The sequence below is a fragment of the Phoca vitulina genome, unplaced genomic scaffold, assembly GCF_004348235.1.
Source record: "Phoca vitulina isolate PV1807 unplaced genomic scaffold, GSC_HSeal_1.0 scaffold9, whole genome shotgun sequence".
In the NCBI taxonomy this organism is placed as follows: domain Eukaryota; kingdom Metazoa; phylum Chordata; class Mammalia; order Carnivora; family Phocidae; genus Phoca; species Phoca vitulina.
This window is the reverse complement of record NW_022589712.1, coordinates 29312560-29319749: the sequence shown is the minus strand read 5'-3', so window position 1 is coordinate 29319749 and position 7190 is coordinate 29312560. Positions and strand designations below refer to the sequence as shown.

General features: G+C 45.2%; 1 long non-coding RNA gene across 2 annotated transcripts; it reads right to left on the bottom strand.

Annotated features, from left to right (window-relative positions):
• Positions 1 to 3191: 3191 nt before the first annotated feature.
• Positions 3192 to 4663, bottom strand: LOC116634664. 2 transcript variants are annotated; one of them, XR_004300017.1, is made up of 3 exons: positions 4582 to 4663; positions 4169 to 4246; positions 3192 to 3706 (listed from the first exon to the last, which is right to left on the bottom strand). It is a non-coding gene; the product is annotated as an uncharacterized LOC116634664 (long non-coding RNA). The 2 variants fall into 2 exon arrangements; XR_004300018.1 differs by lacking the exon at positions 4582 to 4663 and adding an exon at positions 4410 to 4498.
• Positions 4664 to 7190: the final 2527 nt, after the last annotated feature.

Genomic DNA, 7190 nt, shown 5'->3' with positions numbered 1-7190 from the left:
GAGTGCACTGAGAGATGTGCCTGGTACGCATGTGCATGAATGATTAAAAAGGTACAAGAGTTCACTGAGAGATGAGCGATGGTGACCTAGACTCTATTCCCTCTCCATAAAGTAGCAGAAGGAGAAAGGATACCAAAGTTTTCCAGAATACATGCTATTGCTTTAGTTAGCTAGTATAAGAAAGCAAATGTCCTCTGAGCTATGAGTGTGGATAAGTGGGGATCCTATTGGCATATTCAAAGGTTTAACTGAGAGAACAGTTTAATGAAGACTATTTGCAAAGTGGCAGGTAGCATTAAAAGAAATGATGAGGAATGATGAAGCAGCAGAAGGATGGGAGCAATTACTAGTCCTAAGCCTGAAGGAAAAAGGGAGGAGGTAAGTCTTCCTGGAACCAACACAGGCAGAGAACTGTGACAAGACCCAGACCTCTCTCTATGCCTCCCTCCCTCCCTCCCTATTCATGGTTCCCATTGGCCACACCAACCAAAAAGCAGAGGGCAAGAGCTCAGGTGACAGGGTCCACTGAGGTCATGTCCCAGGGTGTAGAGCAGGGCACCCAAAAGCAGAGGATGAAGCTGGGGAATGGATACGAAGGTAAATAACCCTCCCAGGCTCCTAGGCTCTCCTTTCACTTCATTCTGCCTTCCTTCCTCTACCTCCCTGTCGTCCCCATACAAGTAGGGAAGACAATCGCTTAGCTATGCTCTCACATGCTTTTAAAAAAATAAAAAGATTTTTTTTTTTTTCTGATGAAAAGAAGTACCCTGAGAGAGAAAGAAGGGGTTTGGAAGAGCTTAGCCTACCATGGCTGTAATTCCAAACAGAACTCCAATCGCAAAGCATTTTTCACATTTTACTTAGAAAAGCCATATAGATTTAAAAGTGAAGAGTAGAAGGACGGTGTCCATGGTGTCAACTCTGGAACCATCCTCAACAGGTGAAAGGTAGCTAAGACAGACCCTTCTCTGACACAGAAGAGCAGTGCTGTTCCAACAATTTTGCAGAGCTTGACAAATGGACAATTAGGCCGGAATCTGAATCTCTCTGCCTGAATGTGTGAAGGACGTTTTCTTTACTCCAGCTCTCCACAGACTTATGGATGAGCCATTGCAGCTTCCACGTCCCTCCTCCAGGTGCAGAGATAAAGAAGATGCATTTTACGATCATAAAAACCATTACCATGTGCTAGCCCTAACACTCAGTAAATGTTTGGTAAAATTGTAACAGCAACCAACTCGGGCGTAAGAATCTCCAGACTACGCAGGCGCGCCCACTCATGCCCTTGGGTCGTGTCTTCATTGGCTGAGGCGACTCACAGAGTCCTACAGGCTGGGGGCTTCAACAACAGAAATGTATTTCCTCACTGTTCTGGAAGCTGAAAGCCCAAGATCAAGGCAGGGTTGGTTTCTCCTGAAGCCTCTCCCTTTGGCTTGTGGGGGGCCGCCTTGTCCCCATGTCTGCCCATGGCCTTCCCTCTGTACGAGGCTGTGTCCTGATCTCTTCCTATGAGGACACTAGTCAGATTAGATTAGAACCCACCCTCACGGCCTCTTTTTAACTTAATCACCTGTTTAAAGATCCTGTCTCCAAATACAGTCACAGTCTGAGGTACTGGGGATTAGGACTTCAACATATGAATTTGGAGGGGGCGTAATCAGCCCCTAAGCTGATTGATTGATTTCCTTTCTCCCACCCGATGCTTGCCGCAGCCTCCTCCAGAGAGGAAATTTTTGCCCTGGTCACCCACTCAAAATGAATCATTCTTTGGTTCCTGTCTTTCAGTCCACGCTTTCTACTTTCAAGCATCATAGGCAAATTATCCAACAAGTTAGAAACTGCAATTTGATTTTTTCAATTTGTAAGTATTATCAATCTCCCAGGTAACAGAAACCTTCTGAAGACAATGCTGTTAGTGAAATTTGAAAAAAAAAAAAAAAAATGGGACTAGCATGGCAAGAATCTTTAAAGCTGGAAATGGGAATGTATGAGGGACAGTGAAGATTTGCACTTGGCTTCCAATAAAGACAAGCATGGATGGTCCCAGTGCAGGACCTGGTACCCGGTGAACTCTGAAGCCTCATCACTTCTCTCCTGCATGAGGGGAGATGTCCGTAGACCCGCCCACCATCCAGGATAGTCAGGCTCTAGCGACTGAGAAGGGTGAGAGAAGCACCCACACCACACACCAGCCTGTTTGGGAGCCCTGGTCTGCTGCTGGGTGATGCCCATGGCCAAGCAGGGCTGCCATGGGTCTCGGTCACGTTTCCGGTTCCTCCGTGTTTGGGCTCTGCATGTGCCCCGCTGTCCTGGGGTCCTTATGGTTTTCCTTAGCCATAAGAGCTTCAAATGCAAGAACTGCATATTTAACCTCCTGAAGGGTGAAGAGAAAAATCAAGCATGGTCTTTTAATAATTTAAATGTTATGATTATGATAAAGACTGTGATGTGTAGTGTAATCCTGGTTGGTAACAGTGAGGTCTCCCGAGACTTGCCTTTCTTTAGGCTCAAAGTCATTCATTCATCCCTAAACTGAAAATATACCATCCCTACTTGCCAACACACTCACATTTTCTTGTACACACACACACACACACACACGCACCTTGTGTTAACTCTGATTCCCCCTATGACTACACTCCCTAGTGCCCTTTATTCTAACTGCCTGGTTTCCAAAATAAAACTGGGAGTCACCCTAAATCCGTCCCTCCCCCACTCCATCAGCATTGGGCAGTTACCATTGCTGTGGTCTACCTCCTTTCCAACCCTGAAGCCCATCCACTTCTCTCCCCACCGCCAGCACCGGGCACTGGGCGATTTAATCACCCAAATCGCTGCCTGTCTCTTCCCTCAAGGTACAGACCTGACTTCACATAATCTCTGTGCCTTAGGCCCTGACAACATAGTGCCTGGCAGCTAGCAGATCTTCAATCATGTTTGCTAAATGGATGATTTTCTGATACAACCTCTTCATGCATTTGCAAGAACATATGGCCGCCCAGGTGGTAGGACAAATGGAGGACAGGAGTGATTTAAACCCACCTCCCTCCCAACATGATCTAATGCCAGAAATCTCCACTTGCAGAATAGACATAACTCCTGAGCTAAAGCATTATGTTCCCAGGAGGCCTGTGTTTAAAAATCAAATATGTCCCCTAAGACAAGAATTATCACATCATATCAATTTATTTGGTCAATCAGCGAGGTTCTGAATGGGACAGAAGACAAATGAGTTTTGACAGCTGGTTAGGTCAAGTGAGATCCATGGCATAAGACGTTACTCCATGCAGGGACTGGGTCTGAAGGAAAATCACCAAAATAAAATGCAGCGTTTAGGCTTTGCCTCTAGAATTAGATACATCATAAGAGAGAAAAGCCAATCGTTCATGTCTGAGTGAGAAACAGAGGAGCTGTACTTCCGGTCTCGGGCATCGCTTCCACCAACAGCGATAATTCTCATTCTAGACATGAATCTAATAAAATCATGGGTCTGGATTTCCTGGAATTTTTCTGACTCTGAATATGGACTTGTTCCCCAAACTCTCCGTGTTCCCCGTGCCCTCTGAAAGGGTCGTTTCGGTGATGTCAGCGGAGGGGACGCACGGAGATGGTGCCCCCTCACTGCCCCGGACGGGACAGCTGAGCTGGGTCAAGATTTAGCCTCAGCCAGAGAAGCGAGCGCGGAATTCACCTTTTAATTTATGGCCTGAGTCAAAAATAGGATGAAACGAGAGTTAATACAATAATATAGTTGGCCACATCTTATTTCTAAAAGTGCCCTAAACCACTGTAAATCATCTCAGGATCTACCAGATGTCACTGGTGATTAGAGTTCCTGCAAGTTCACTGGGCTTCCTCCCGCTTCCCTCCTCCTCCCTCTCCTTCCCCCTATTCTTTCCCCACTGCTCCCCCTCCCTCTGCTCCCCCAACTCCTTCTCCCTCCCTCCCTCTCCTCCCTCCTCCCCCTCCCTCTGCTCTCCCAACTCCATCCCCCTTCCTCTGGCACCCCATCCCTCCTCCCTCTCTCCCACTCCTCCCCCTCGCTCGCTCCCTCTCTCTCCCTCCCTCCCTCTCCTCCCATTCTTGTTTTCTTTCCCTTCCTTCTTTCCCTTCCTTCCTTCCCTCCCTTCCTTCCCTTCTGTTCCTCCTTCCCTCCCTTCCTTCTTACCTTCTTTTCGTTCTTCATTTCCTTCAAGCCTTCATTTATTCAACAAGTGCTTGTTGAGGGCTTACCTCAGGTCAGATGCTACAAAGAAGAACGAGAGAAATAATTGTACAAAATCTGTTACACACACACACACTCACTCACACTGGCTCACACACTCTCCTATTTGGGGACTGCCCCTGGCCGCTTCTCAGACTGAAATCAATGCCGACTGTTGTCCCACTGCCCTAGGGGCACCGCATACCTGCGGTCAGGTGGCATTCTAACCTCCACCACGGGATGGGACCGCCAAGACGACTGGGAGGACATCTGAGTTTGACTCCTGACTTTGCCTTTGATTTGACGAATGACCTTGACCAGGGATCTGGGCTAAAAGATCCGCACTGAAGAAAGGAAGGGTGGACCTAGATGCCTACCCAAGTTCCTCAACTGACTACAAGATCTGAAAGATCCTCTCGGTGTGTGAAGGTCTCAGGGATCACCAGGAACGAGGTCTTCCAAGGTCAGAAATGGGAAAATGAAAGCCATAAAAAAATAAGTAGGTAAAGACCTGGCTCTTTGAAACCCTTGCCTATCAAGGAATATATAACAAATGTAAGCAAGTCTTATTTCCGGTAGCATAAAATATTCAAACTTCTTTTCTGGGTCAGGTCTTTGCAGGAGCAAAGTGAATGAGCCGGAGGCTAGAGGGCGGATCATGAAAAATTTCCGCAGAGAAGCAGCGCCACCTGCTGCCGTTAAGTGGTGCTGCACTTGGTAAATATAAATCACCAATCTCCAGTGTGGGGCTTCCCTGAATATGGAATTAGGAGCATCAATTTTAATCAGAAGCTGAGCTTTTTTTTTTTTTTTTAAAGATTGTATTTATTTATTTGACAGAGAGAGACACAGCAAGAGAGGGAATACAAGCAGGGGGAGTGGGAGAGGGAGAAGCAGGCTTCCCGCTGAGCAGGGAGCCCGATGCGGCCTCGATCCCAGGACCTGGAATCATGACCTGAGCCGAAGGCAGACGCTTAACGACTGAGCCACCCAGGCGCCCAGAAGCTGAGCTTTTAAACTTTGACAAGACCACCAGACTGTGGAAAGATTTCTCCACAGGTTAATTTTAGCCATGGTTTAGATTTACTTTTGCATCAAACTCTTCAGCCATGCTACATATCTTTCTTTATAAATCAGCCTTGATGATATGTACTCATATAAACCACTTAGTCAAAATCTGTTATTCCGAGTACATGGCTAGGCTCAAAGATCTAAAGTGTCCTTTAGTTCAGACTCCAGTAATCAATCAACCAGCCAGTCAGATCTCCAAATCTCCCTCCAGCTCTAAAATTCAGCCTCCTGGAGAAAATCGTGTATCTGTTGAGTTCTATCGAACATGGGACATTTCATATACTGAGAGATAGAGAGACGTGTAAGACACATTCCTGACCTGTCATTGTGGAGAATTGGCATGAAAATATACACAAGTAAATAGCAGTTATAACAAGTAAATAATCATGATGGTCAACAAAGAAAATATGTCCTAGGGTAGAATGGACCATAGTTGCTTTGTGAGCCAGGGCTTTGGGCAGGCAGCCAGAAAGGCTTTTATAGAGGAAAACTGTCTTGAGCTGCAGCTGCAGAATTACTAGGATTTGGATAAATTCAGGGATGATGGAAAAAATGGGCAAGCACAAACCATGGAGGCAGAAAACATGTTAAAAGTTTCTGGCTAAAAAGAAAAGGAAAAACCGTGAAATGCCAGATACTTGAGAAATACCAGGAAGATTAACTTAACCTGAGTAAGACTTTTCAGAATAGAATGAGATAAGGCAGGAAAGGGAAATTGAGACATGATTAGATATTTCGTAAATGTGAGGATAGGGAGTTTGAGCTTGTTCCTGTAAGCAATCGAAAAGCACTGTAGATTTCTGGGAAAGAAAATAAAACGATCCAAAGTGTGTTTTAAGAAGACTCACCTAGCAATCAGATACAGGATGGAATGATTCTAAGATGTGAAAAGATGCCCTGAATGTGTAAAAAACACAGAGCTGAAGAAGGAGGGTTTTCAAGGTCACAGATGTGTACCTAAAAGTAGAAAAGGAATCTAGCTCTGTGATAGTTTTCTGTATCAAGGAATACATAATAACTCAAAATTATTCTGAATATCAAACCCAGAGGATGCCCATTATATGGTAAAGAAGAAGAAAAGAAGTCACACGCACACCAAAAAAAAAAAAAAAGCCAAAAAGGAGCTACTGTAGAGGGAAAAGGATCCTGACCCAAAGCCTAAGACAAGCAATAGCAATGTTAAGGCTCCGGAAATATCTAGAAGGATAAGAATTGGAAAAGAATTGGTTAAACATGGTTACCCATTGTAGATAAAGCATAAATAATGAATGAATTAACTGATCAGTTACTTGTTTAATATGTTTTCATTATTCGGGTTTGGGCAGGAAAGAAGCTTGGAAACTATCTCCCTCTTGAAGCAGTCACAGTTTGTGCTACATCCTCCCAAATAGCTTTCCAATTTCAGGGTTGTGTCCAGTGACCGGAGCTCACTCCCATGCTAGGTGGGCCATCCAGAGATTTCTGTGAACACTCAGACGCAGGTATCGGATCTCACTCCCATGCCTCCCAATGCCTGTTCTTTTCCCTAAGGCTAGATAACCACAATCATTCCAGATAGTCTATTTTGCCGATGTCTTTCTAGAACACTGAGCACACTGCTCTAGAAATGCCCTAAAAATCAGAGCGCTGAACAGGAGAGTAACGTCTCCCTGCTTCAGTCCACAGAGCAGAGCCTGCGGTACACTGAGGTTGGGGTCTGCGATGGACTCACGGCTGGGATTCTTTTTGTTAGCCCCCCCAAATGAGCAAGGTCACCTTAGTCCTGTACTTGGGCCCTTGACTGTACTAAACCTACAGCATATGCTCTTATGTTATTCCCTATAGTTTTTTTTTTTTTTCCTTTTAGACAGCATTTCAGCTCAGACCTAGCACTGGATTTGGTACCTGGTAAATATTTAATAAATATTTAATGTTC